The 13187-nt window shown below is 50.6% G+C and overlaps 1 pseudogene; it reads left to right on the top strand.

Annotated features, from left to right (window-relative positions):
• The first annotated feature begins 9220 nt into the window (after nt 1–9220).
• On the top strand, nt 9221–11404 carry LOC114435950 (piggyBac transposable element-derived protein 4-like; annotated as a pseudogene).
• Nucleotides 11405–13187: the final 1783 nt, after the last annotated feature.

The raw sequence follows: 13187 nt of genomic DNA, 5'->3' as shown, positions 1-13187 counted from the left end.
GCTAGGGGAGAGGGAGGAGGAGTTAGGTCGGGACGGATCACCTCAGGCCTCTGGAACCCGTACCAGGCCCACAGGAGTAACCCTACCGCTGTCCTCCAAGGGAAAATCCAAGCTCGCAGACACTGAGGACGGAGACGGGGGGCGTTTTAAAAATCGCCCTCCCCTCTTCCCCGGGCCCGCGACCACAGTGCCCTGTAGAGGTATACAGTATACAAACTTTTGTATTCAGCACATTCACTGCACATATAAGACTGTGTCAGGAGCAATAACACGGAAGACTTCAGGGATCAACATCTATTGGGTATCCTAGATCAGGTGCTGACCTGGGCGAAGACGACTGGAGACCAATTCAGCCTACGCTATACATGCATGCATACGGAACACTCACTACAATACAGAATGTCGGTGAACCGTGAAAGGAGCAACCAAGATATCCAGGCAGCCTTGGATGAGATCTATAACATTTCCTTCGACCACAGCCAGTACTGGAAACTTATGTCAACTGTGCAAGATAGTTTTCAGTTTATGACTGATGCGGTTCAGTCTGTTTCTATCCAACCTAACACCAAGTGGCTCAAACATGAGCACTCACATCAGGGCTCGGAGGAGGAGGAGGAGGAGGCAGCCGGCCCTTCACAGGCAAAGCTTTGGAGCTTGTTTCACCACCACGAGGAGGAAGGAGCATGCAGGTTTGAACTGGAAATGTCTCAACTCGATTTGGATGGCCTGCTAAAACAAGTGCCGGGTTTGATGGCAGGGATACACCTGGACCCTTACGACATGGTGACTGCAACAGAGGTCAATGCAGATACAGTGCCGACGATCAAACTCATGACCACAAGCACAGAACTACACGACGTACTAATATCAAAGGCTGTTATTGTAGACCCTAAGCCCATACGAGACGCTATACAGATGATGTGCTTTTACGTACTTATGGTCGGGTACGAGAAGCGCGTCACACGCCTCACAAACAATGCTGTGATGAGATCAAACCGGAGTAAAGGTGTCAGGGGAAAGCGAAAGACAAATGCCAACTAAACTAATAGCGCAGTAATGTCTTTATGTGATTTGTAGACCCAGGGTGTCTGTAAATCCATTTGCTGATATAACTCAATCTACATACAATACCTGTACTGTGTTGTGATGTGTTATTAAACATAAAAGGCTAGCTAACTGATACAGTTGTTTTGCCTTGATTTATCGCCAGTACTACAAGCACCTGAAACGCACTTAAATATATGAAGGTTCGGTATCCTCATGCCATGAACTGAGTGCTGTACACAAATCATATTAAACAGATTCTATGTGGAACAACAACATAAGGGAGCCATACATCTGCTGTTGCACACAGGACAGGAGAGTGTGGGTTTGCATTACAGCACCCAGAGAGATATCATGTTAGAGGATCCTCTTTCTGCAGTATTTAATTGATAGTAACATAGAAAGCGAGATATAGAGAGGATCCTCTTTCTGCAGTATTTAATTGGAGAGAGAGAGACAGAGAGAGAGAGAGAGAGTCCTCTTTCTGCAGTATTTAATTGATAGAAGCACAGTAGCTTTCATGACCAAGACCAGCAATGACAACCGACATGGCTGAGGTGGATGAAGTTGAAAAATGGCTCACTGCAGCTAATGCGCTACATATCAGAGCCCTGGATTATAATCACACTGCACCTACGTTTAGGTCAACGGAAGAAGCAATTGCGTATCTGTGCAATTTCCATGCCGGCGATGGACAGATGTATGATGAACAACATGCTCGGAAAGCCAAAGCCCGTGACTATTTCTATACTTCAGAGAATGCAGGTCTCTCTAAGACCATGGGATTGAGTGTTTTTTTCAGGACAGGTCATGGCAATGATTCCTGTGTTTTATGCAATGGAGCTAGTGTTTACTTCAGCGACAATGCTTCACAGTACAAACTGGAGATCAAGCCCGGGCATGTTCGACAAGAGTGGAACGATGGTGACCTGAAGAGATTGGAGCATCTGGCAACATTGCACACACCATACTTTGTGATGCTTTTTGTAAGCTTGGTTGAGTGGAAACCATATACGTTTCACGGAAGCGTGCAGGAGACCAACGGCATAGTTCATCATTTGCTACGGACGTTGAGTGGGTCGAAGCGACCTGCCTGTCACACGGGGGATGCTCAGTATGGAGCGGATGAGCCTTTCAGAACCAACATGACTTTCCTTAAACTCTGGTGGAGATATCAGGACAGACAAAGTAATTCGGGGATAGGCATATGCATACCATCTTACTTTACCGTGGGCACAGGACAACACAGCGGAGCAGCATGGACACCAACCTTTGACGCATTCGAAACTAGAAAACCTGAGCCCCTGTATTCTTTCGTGGAAGCCAACTGTCTGTATCACGAGGCACAGGATGCTCAACGTACATTAAACCACCGTGTTCAACAGGAGACCTGGCACGGTTCTCCCGTAAAGATACGGGAAATGGAAATGTCACACTTGAATACGGTGACCTTGTTCTGAGCACGTTGATCCCCAGGCTGTACCTGGAACAAACTCTTCATAATGCGGTGAGAACATATAAGGCACGACAACAAGTCATGCTGATGCACCTCAGTCCGCAAGCATCTCACCATACACTTCGAGCACTAGCATTGAGCGACTCACTACAACCTCGGCTGGACTGCATAGTTCTGGAGCAGGTGAACGTACCAGGGTCGATCATGCTGCACGTGGTCAGCACTCTAGACTCAGGCTGGCTCACTTTAAGCTCTTGGCTCACAAATCCTTACGCTCGCCTCTACACACCGGAGATCGTGAACAGGGTGCTGATCGGAGTGCTAGGTTCTCTGAAGGACCTGTGTGCGCTACACCAGAGGCCTTGTTCCACACTGTATACGGACGACACCCAGAGTGGAGTCCCGGCGCTTTCTCGAGCACTGCTAGTACACAGAGACAAACGGGTGATATTTTGTCACTCTTGCCATACATGTCTATATCTAAGACCTACAGGGCTTCACAGTTACAACGCGACGAACTGCAGTTCCGTACAGCATGCATGGAGTTAGCCATGAGCGTAGCACACGTCCGCACCGACGCGTAGCGGGAGCGCAGCCGTGCCGCACGGAGCCTATGGGGCCGAGAATATCATGACATGGACTCACTGTCGCCCCGGGTCTCGACCATTGAGCTTGCTATATCAGCGTTTTGCAGTACAGGGTTGTCACATGCAGAACACTGGTCGACGTTGAGCGTCATGTTAGGAAGCGGCACAAGGGATCTGAGGCTCTATGAAGCGGCTAACGTGTGGACGAGGATTACGTGGCCGGTGACACGTTAATGAACAACGACCCCGGCCTATTTGTAAGTAAACCAGTCCATAGCGGATTCTCTGAGGCATTGTACTTCACGACCAACGAGGTGATGTTCTACGACCCCCAAAGCCCATATAGCCGTAGAGGAGCTGACACCCAGCGGGCTGAGGCCAGCGGCAGCACCGGTGCAGGAAGCTCACGAGTCATAAACACATCGGATGTAGTGAAACAGCTGTTGGAGCACGATACACAGTTCAACACATCTAACCCATTCATCCAGTACAGCAGCACTGAGGAGATGTATGGCGGCAACATACTAGAGCGTGCTATGGCAATGTATTACCCTAAGCACACATCCTATGCGGGCCACGAGCACGCCCCAGGCCCATCCTGCGACAATGAACATCCCCATACCTCGGAAGGCGGCGGAGCGTCTATGCCGGAGATACAGTTGAACACACAAGAGCTCCATGATGGCTTGCAGGATAACGCCCCCCAGCGTGAAGCGGTGATCGTCCCGGAGCAGCCGCGCTATGTCGAGCTACACGACGGGGAGGGGCGACTGGCAGTGCAAGCTGCTCACGCTAGCGGTGATGCTCTTCCTAGTCACAGCGTTGAACGCTCAAACGCACGGGGGGAGTGTACCAGGTGGAAGTCTAGAGGTTTCTCTTAGCAACAGCGACATCAGTCCAAAAGGGCTGCATTTCACAAAATGAATTACCAGGTATCAAGAAATATCGAAATGCTATCCAGAGCACCAATTGTCTACAGCGCTAAGAAAAGGGAGCGTACGGAAAACCTCGGCCATCCCTCGCAAGGACTACCCCGCCCCGCGCGCAACGGCGTATGGGACCACCATGTCAGAACACAGGGACATGCCGAAGTAGTGATACTGGACGTTATGAGCGGCAATAATATGAACCTTAGCACTCAATGGCAGTTGGGGATAGAACACGCCGGAGGCAAAGATGCTACCTGGAAATAGGAGGGGTGAAACTGCACCCTAAAGTGGCCCAGGGGGTGCACTACCAGCGCATAGTAAATACCAAAAACACTGGACGGCAAAATCGGTGAACAGACGTACCTGCGATAAACCTTTCCACACCGCCTCACGATGGTTTCTCCCACACAGAGCTCCTGATAGACAGTCTACCTACCTAGTCAGGCGAGACGTACCGCATATGAGCTCATAAAGGCCACCGAAAACGAAATATTTGGGAGTAGTGTGCACAGCGTTTGGTCTGCCAAACCTGATGATGCACAGAATACAAGCGGGGTACAGCTGTCTGTTGAACACATTAGACATGCACACTCGTCTCCAAGTACACTCTTTCGTGCCTCGTACGTTCGCTTTGCACTGTTTGACCGATGAGTTAGCACCTGACAACTCAGTGGGGGTGTTTGTGAGCGAGACTCCAGGTTCCATGAGTTTGGGACAGTCGACTGGCTTTCTCACCAGCCACAAGCTACGATGACACCATTACTTTGACATACCACGTGCTCCAAATGCCTGTTGAGAGTGCAGATCCTATCACTCAGGGTTCTGGGATTCACCATGAGATGTATACAACCTGCAAGGATCTGGAAGGTTGAGGGTGAAGGTTTAGGGTAGACATGCTAGGATGCCTGGTTGACACGTTGCACATATGGGCCAACGAGTATCATCCTACGCAGGGAGCCTCCGGGGGTCTGTCTTCTATATGGAACACTCTCACACAGCTCCGTCTGCACCAGTACGTACCCGAGGTGATTGCGAGGAAATTACAAACGGTCGAGACCGATGATGAGGATGATGAAACACTGCTTCTGAGAGTGTACCGGCTGTGCGAGTATGCGGACGCGGACGCCTACGAACGCGAGCCCTGGGAGATACTGGGGCGTAATGGCAGTTATAAGGACTTTGTTTTGCCAATTGGCAATAACAACACAGTGCACCCCTATGGGCCGTTTTTCGTACAAATACAGAATACACCGTCATGGAGGTGATCATGGTTATGGCCGCACCGAGCTTTCCTCTGAATCGAATTGAATTCAGGATGGAATGAGACGAAGCCGTCGTCTTCGCACCACCTAGCAGTTCCTTCCCTGTGGAAATCAGGGATTCGAAGCCTCCCACGAGACCTGTTCTGCCGCGCTGCATGCCTGCTCTTGGGGAGTCCGTCTTCTTCGTGCCTGAAGTGGCCTGCTTGCGCGAAGTTTACTCGCGTCGTTCCGATTATGTGACACCTTAACGGTCGCTATTCAATTTCAGCTTCTCACGTGTGAGGTGTGGACCGAGGAGATCGTAGCTCACCTCTCGGTTGTCCGGCGCCAAACATTTAATACGATGAAGCTGCCTGATTCGGTCATCGAGTTCAAAACCAGGGGACACCGCAAGATCGATCGCGGATCACCGTTGGTATAAGGTGCAGGGGATTACCAGGGCACTGGACTTGATTGCGTCTCGCCGAAAGCGTATACGCACGCGTGCTCGCCCCAACATGATATGCATGGATCTATTCACCAAGATCCTTCTGGAGGTGAACAAGAACCCTGATACGTCGCTCCCTTGGGCACACGAGTACGCCGTTAGTCTGAACGCCCCGGAAGCCTGTGCCCACAAGTTAAGGGAATCCCTATTGAAGTCGCTTTGCCACAGAGATATAAACCTGTTGGCCTGTCGTCGCGCGTGGGCGTCAAATAGCATGTCCGCGAGCATAGGGACACTGGTGGACGCGCAGTGCAAAGACGTGTTCAATGGGGAAAAAAACCTCAGCCGACGTAGGCCCCGTTTCGCGGGTGATACTGACTCAACTGGCGGCCCTGCGTCTCCGGCCTGTATGCGCGGGGCTCAAAGTGGCAGGTGTGCCTACACCTGACAGGCGCCGAGACAGTAGCTCGTTTTACACGTATCACAACGGTTGCGTCGACGGCTGTGAATCTCTGTGTGGAGATAAAAGCTTCTACACCGAAGTGGATCTGGTGGCTTACGATGAGGTGAAAGGAACCCTGGCATTGCTGGAACTGAAAACCAGAAACAACGACATATTGCACAAACACACCTTATGGCGTTACAATGCCCAGCTGTGGCTGACGTGGACGATGTTTTCGCTCACGTACCCAGGCGCAGCGGAACGGTCGAGCGCTTATCTGGTGATAATACGGCCTGGGACGAATACGGTCACGATCACTAGCTGCCTTAGACCCATGATATCCAGGAGCCTATGCAACACGTTCCCATGGTTAAAATGTGCTCAACTGTTTGACGCCAGCATGCGTAAACGCTCGAGTGACTAACAGTAAACACACCAAGGCATTCCGAGTGGACCCCGACGACCTATGCTACAGAAACGCCATGTTCAATGAAGAAAAAGCCAAGGTCGCGACCTCCTTGTCCAATGACGGGGTGTGCAAGAGAGTATAGGAAACTACCGTCCCCTAGGCGGGGACAGGATAGACTCTCTTTGAGACTATAAAGAGGGGTGTCAGATGAAAACAGTTCAGCGTAACCAAAAGGTAAAAGGTTTCACCTACAACATTCACCATGGGCTTGAAACACCAGGCGATTCACGCCATGCTCGCCAATCCTAGCGTGGCGCCCTTCGAAGTGATCCGTAAACCCAAGGATCTGCAAGATTGGATCCTGTTAGATCATCTCATGGTGATTCACAAAGTGAAGGCTGAGGATTACGTGGAAGGCGAGGATGGAGTGTCGGTGCTGAACATGGCCAAAAGACTGGCTGAGTATTACAGGAAAGAGGCTGAGAGCGGCCGTCGCCTAGTGTTGGTGAAGGATGGACCGGGAGTACAGAAGCCTAGCGTGAGAGAGCTCAGATCTGCTCGTGTCATAGCGCCGCATGTACAGTTCTGCAGACAAAATGTACGCCACATAGAATACGGGGTGCTGAAGACCCTCGCAGACATGGGTATGAAAGAAAATGTGTTCCTGGTCACGGGCTCGGAATGGGGCGACTCGAGCGTAGACCTTTCGCTCAACGGAAACGAGGCGCTGGTCTCCTTCCATCAAGAGCGCGTGACACAGGAGGACGTCGTGGCACTACGCGACGCGTGCCTAAAATGTAAGACATCTGAAGCCGACACACTTCTCATGGAGCTTGCTAACGTATTGGAAGGAGGGATTACGGTGTGTACGGGAGACTTGGATCTAGTCGCGGGTACTTACCGCGAGCGGGCGAGAGGGTCTGGTCCTCCAGCTGGATAACCTGAGCTACCGGGAGGATCGGGTGATGCACGACTCTATCTTCGGAGGATTGCTCACTGAGCCAAGCACCGAGGCGCCAGAGGCCCCGTTCAGTTTCACCCGGGAGATCACGACCCTCAGAATGAGTGTTTCAGAATCCTGTGCGACCTGGACAGGGGAGAGCATTGTATGCTGACCAAAGCTCTGGAAAAACACCAGGCTTTCGAACATGTTGTAGGAGACGACGGAGGCTTGGCTATATATGATGTGTTTGAATACCTTTATCGAGGTGGGATCAGAGGTTCGGTTTACGTCTCCTTCCTGGACAGGTTCGTCGAGTCCCATTCTCAAAACAGCATTGTGGACTTAGAATGTAAAGTCAGGAAGAGCAAATCCAAACAGCGCTCAGACACCGGCGCGGTGAAGTTTCTGTTCGAAACCTTATGCCTCGAGTCGACAAAGGAGTCGACCTTATGCGACCCGGCTGCAGCAGTGTCGAGGAAACGGAAACACTCCAGCGCTGATTGTGACACCCTGTCAAACGAGCGTGACACTGAGAACTGCGAAGAAGGGGGAGGTCGCGAAACGGTACCCGCTGAACCGAACAAGTCGGTGACGTGCGGCCTTAAGCAAGTAGCTAAGGCATACATGGACGGAAGGGTACCCCCTTGCAGCCACTCTCGCTTTCTCAAGCTGTGTAGAGGCGGCCCCCATCTGTTTCTGCGCGTGAAACCTGAAGTTCGGCTCAATGAGAACATTCGCGTGGAGCTACTCATGTTCATGGCACTCTGCGGGACTGATTATAGTGTGACTTCGATTGGACGATTGCTGATCGGAGCGATAGAGAAGCGAAAGCTCTTTTCCGAGTGGTGTTCACGACTCGCAGGTCTACTGTGGACGCCTGCGGACGGGGGGGTCGACGGAGAGGTTCGAGGATCAGCTCGTTTTCACAAGATTGGGGTGGAGCTGGCTACATTGACCAAGATACCGCCTAAGACCCGTTCTACGCACTGGACGGAAAGCAAGTGCGAGTTGATGTTCAAGACACTGAAATATGTATGTGATCTCTGGAAGCTAAAGAGACCGTCAATGAGTCCTGAATACGGCTTCTCCATCCGAGATGGGATGGTGCACTTTCTGGAAGGAAATGGACCCGATGACGAGTGCTTCCCCTCGGGAACCGTGACGGACCTTTCATAGTTTTGTGTATGCATGCACTGTAGTAAAATGAAACAAAGATACAATAAACGCAATGAGTTCGTTGTACAAGGTCTGCTTTCGATTGTTGCTTCTCCTCTGGAACCGTGACGGACCTTTCGTAGTTTTTGTGTATGCATGCACTGTAGTAAAATGAAACAAAGATACAATAAACGCAATGAGTTCGTTGTACAAGGTCTGCTTTCGATTGTGTCATCTATATCGAAGAAGAAACTCGAGGAACGACACATGTGTTCAAACGTACACTACGTGCGTCCTGTAACAGGAGTGTTAAAGCTATACAATGTGGGTTTTCATAGCACGTAATGACTGTGATGTTCTGGCAGTGGATGACACGAACCCGTATTGGGTTCCTATTTAACTCTGTGCTCTCTACTACAATACCATGAAAAGATCTGATAACATTCATTCCATACTCCAAGACAATATTATATTTGCCCCATATCATTACATGTGTTCGTAGGCATCGTTGATACATTTAGAGCCTGAGTGCTGCAGCCGAACCGTCCTGAGACGTCTCGTTTGCCATGTATCGTACAGCCGATCAGGTGGCGAAAGCAAAACGTAGATTGGATAGGATATTTGCTCCGTCCAATAACAAAGATCCCTGCGGGAGTGACTCGGAGGATTCAAGTGGAGAGAACGATGACTTGTGCAAAGGAGTTGAGACCATTCAACCTACACCCAACTTTAGAAGAAAGGGTCATGGCATTGAGTGTAATAGGGGGGGTCGTAAGGAGGATGATACTGCAGATAGCCCGGAAGACAGTGATGTAGGGGAAAAGAGCGCAGAGGCCCGTGAAAATGACAGCGGCCAGGACGGGTGCATCCTCGGAGACCTTATCGACAAAGACTACACAGATGCAGAGGGTGATGATGTTAGGGAAAGGATCGTAGAGGACAACCATGTGATAGAGAGCACAGAGGAGGAAGATGAGAGTGACTACGGACACTGTAGCGACGCAGACACAAACCTAGACAGCGACTGGCAAGAAGAAGAAGAAGAAGAAGAAGAAGAAGATGGAGAAGAAGATGAAGAAGAAGCAAGTGTTCACGTTCACCTAGATACGTATATGTCTAAGGACAAGAAAATCGAATGGTCCTCAGAGCCTCTAGACCAAGGGGTTGAAAGAAAGGTCGTAGAGTATCCTAAGGGACCTACGAGTGAAGCGCTCGCCGGCGCCCATGATATTATATCATGTTTTATGTTGTTCTTCACGACTGAGCTACAACAGATAGTGTTACATGAGACGAACCGGGAGGGTTTGAGTACGTGCAAGGGATCAAGGTGGAAAACCATGGATGAGACTAACTTGCTAGCGTACGTGGGTCTGCTTCTTCTGGCAGGGATGTACAGGTCTCGAGGCGAAGCGACCTCGAGCCTATGGGATGCAGAGCAAGGCAGGCCGATTTTCAGAGCGACCATGTCCCTGAAGGAGTTTTATCGTTGGTCGAAAACACTGCGATTTGATGATCGGAAAAACAGAGGCGTCGCCGGGAACCCTCCCGATAAACTGGCTGCCATCAGAGAGGTGTGGAACAAGTGGTCGGAGCGACTCCCTGCGCTCTACAATCCCGGACCAGCCGTTACAGTGGACGAACGCATGGTCCCTTTCAAAGGTACTGTGGTGGAAGTGTTTCGCTTTCCTTTCCTTTCCTTTCCTTTCGCACTACAGGTATATCAGTCGCTCTAATTCATGTCTTCTACTCATATCTTCTCTCCCTTTCTCCTTTCCAGGACGATGCTCCTTCCGTCAGTATATGCCTAACAAGCCTGCTAAGTACGGGCTCAAACCTGTGGGTGGCATGCGATGCTGCGTCTAGTTACGCATGGAGGATGCAAGCGTACACCGGCAAAGAGTCAGCGACGCCTTCAACGTCCGGCAAGAGGGCGACGGTTAAGCCAGAGGTGAACCTGGCTTCGAGGGTCGTTCTTGATCTTACACGAGGCTTGGAACACCGTCTCGTTACATGCAATAATTTCTTCACGTCGTACGAGCTTGCGCGCAGACTGCGCTGTGACGGCATCGATTTACTGGGCACCATCAGAAATAATTGAGTGGAGCTACCCCAAGAACTGACATTGGCACGTGGGCGGAAAGTCCTCTCGACGAAGTTCGCTTCACAGAAGTAGCTAGTTTGATATCGTACGTACCCAGGCGAAACAAGACGGTTGTGCTGCTGAGCACTCGACATTCGACTCCTGAAATCAACGCCGACTGCAATAAAATGAAGCCTCAGGCGATCCTGGATTATAATCACACCAAAGGCGGCGTGGATAACCTAGACAAACTGCTTGCCACCTACAGCTGCAGGCGGATGACCAAACCCTGGCCCGTCGGCATGTTCCATAACATCCTGGACGTGTCAGCTTACAACGCCTCTGTGATATGGAGAGAAACGCACCCTGGGTGGATGGAAAACGTAATCGCAGGAGGGTGTTTCTGGGACAACTGGGAAAGGCTCTGGTAACGCCGCTCATACTGCGCAGAGAACACACACCCCGAGCAGAATCCGCTCGCACGCTGGTGATGACAATGAGAGGCATACACTCGGAGTCGCCCGTGTCTTCACGGAAGAGACAGAGATGCCAACTGTGCCCTAGATCCAAGGATGCTAAAACATGCACCGTCTGCATGGGTTGCAAGAAATACATTTGTGGCAAATGCACTTTGCATTTCTGTGCCATTTGTTCAGGGATTGAGGAGTGATAGTCCAGGTACCGAGTGATGACAATTTTCGGTTCACTATCAATACACCCAGGAGGGTCAGGTGAAAAATCTGTATACACTGTGTATTCCGTAAAAGTCAATAAAATGAAGCAGGTTATGTCACCACTGTGTTCATGGTTTGGTTTAAATATGATCAATGACCACATGACCATTGAGCTCTGTAAACGTATATAATAACAACCTCTATTCCACATGTTTTTCATGTCAAGGTGACATGATTTAAGAAAGGTAACAGGTTGAACCGTAGCAGAGTTTACACTGATGAAAAAGGGACAGCAGGAGGTTGTTAGCAATTTTTATTGAAACCCTTTGTTCGTGTCACATCATCAAGTACACATTTGATTAATTAACATAAGGTGTTTATATGTAATCACTACAACATCACTGAAATACAACAACGACCCTGTGGGCTAACATGGTGCTGTTTGTACCACATCCCTGTGACATAAGGTGTTTATACGTAATCACTATACAACGTCACTGAAATACAACAATGACCCTGTGGGCTAACACGGTGCTGTTTGTACCACATCCCTGTGAGTCCACCGAAACGCACTCCCCGTAGCTCACCGGGGTGAGCAGCACTGCCACTACACCGGACAAGCTGATGGAGCCATCTTTCCTTATTAACACAGAGGCATTTCCCCTGGAAATCACCAAATCCCCCTCTTCCACCACTCCCAGCTTGGTTTGTTTTTCTGGTATGATCATCCATTCAGGCGGTTTGTACCACCGGGCACTGTGGTTCCCGAAGTACCATCCTCCGATCGGGGGTGTTGCGTTTCTGTATAAACAAACGAACTTGTTTACGATCAAAGAGCCTTTTACGTGCATGTCACGTAGATTCCCCAGCCCCTCCACCGGAACCTTGATATAACCAGGTAGATCTATGCCCGTAACAGGTGTGAATGGAGCGTCTTCTTGTGGGGATATGAAGTTAGGCGCAAACACCACTACGCCCATCTTGTCTCTGTGGGTATGCAGGTAATCCTCTTCCTTGTAAACCGTCACGCTCGAGCCACCGACGGAAGGACACTGCACGCCAAGGCCTTCACCTATCGCCTCTTGGAATTGAACGCTAGGCGCGCGGGATAGGATTACCCGACCTCTGGTCGTCACGTAGTACAGCTCCCCGAAACGAACGCTGGCTCCATCACGGGATATCACCAGGTCTGTGAAGGATGATTCATCCTGTTCTGGTGCTGTACAATAGTGTTCTGTCTTCTTATGTAGGTTAGGGTGGATGTAAGTAATGAGACGCCCTTCGACTAATAAGTTGTCATACATGCACTCCACCGAACCCCCTTCCAGCAGCACGTCTACCGAAACAGAGCCGTTATAAACGGCTCTGGGGGTTGTAGTTTGCTCATCCACAGGCGACTCTCCCTGGCGCTTGGTTAGTCCGTTCATAGTTCTGTGATGAGTGAAGGTCCTGTTTAGACTAGGGTCTTTGTTTTTAATCACTTAGATAAGGTCTCAGGTCGGATCTTAGAATTAGCTGTCTCAGCTGCGGGCTGACCGTTTCAGCAGCGGACGGACCGCTTGGGCTGAGGACGGACCGCTTGGGCTGGGGGCGGACCGCTTGGGCTGAGGACGGACCGTTTCAGCAGTGGACGGATCGTTTCGGCCGAGGACGGACCGCTTGGGCTGAGGGCGGACCGCTTGGGCTGAGGGCGGATCGCTTGGGCTGAGGGTGGACCGCTTGGGCTGAGGGCAGACCGCTTGGGCTGAGGGCGGATCGCTTGGGCTGAGGGTGGACCGC

This window comes from Parambassis ranga, chromosome 5 (assembly GCF_900634625.1).
Source record: "Parambassis ranga chromosome 5, fParRan2.1, whole genome shotgun sequence".
Taxonomy (NCBI): domain Eukaryota; kingdom Metazoa; phylum Chordata; class Actinopteri; family Ambassidae; genus Parambassis; species Parambassis ranga.
Note: the sequence above shows the minus strand (reverse complement) of the source record. Positions and strands in the feature narration are given on the sequence as shown.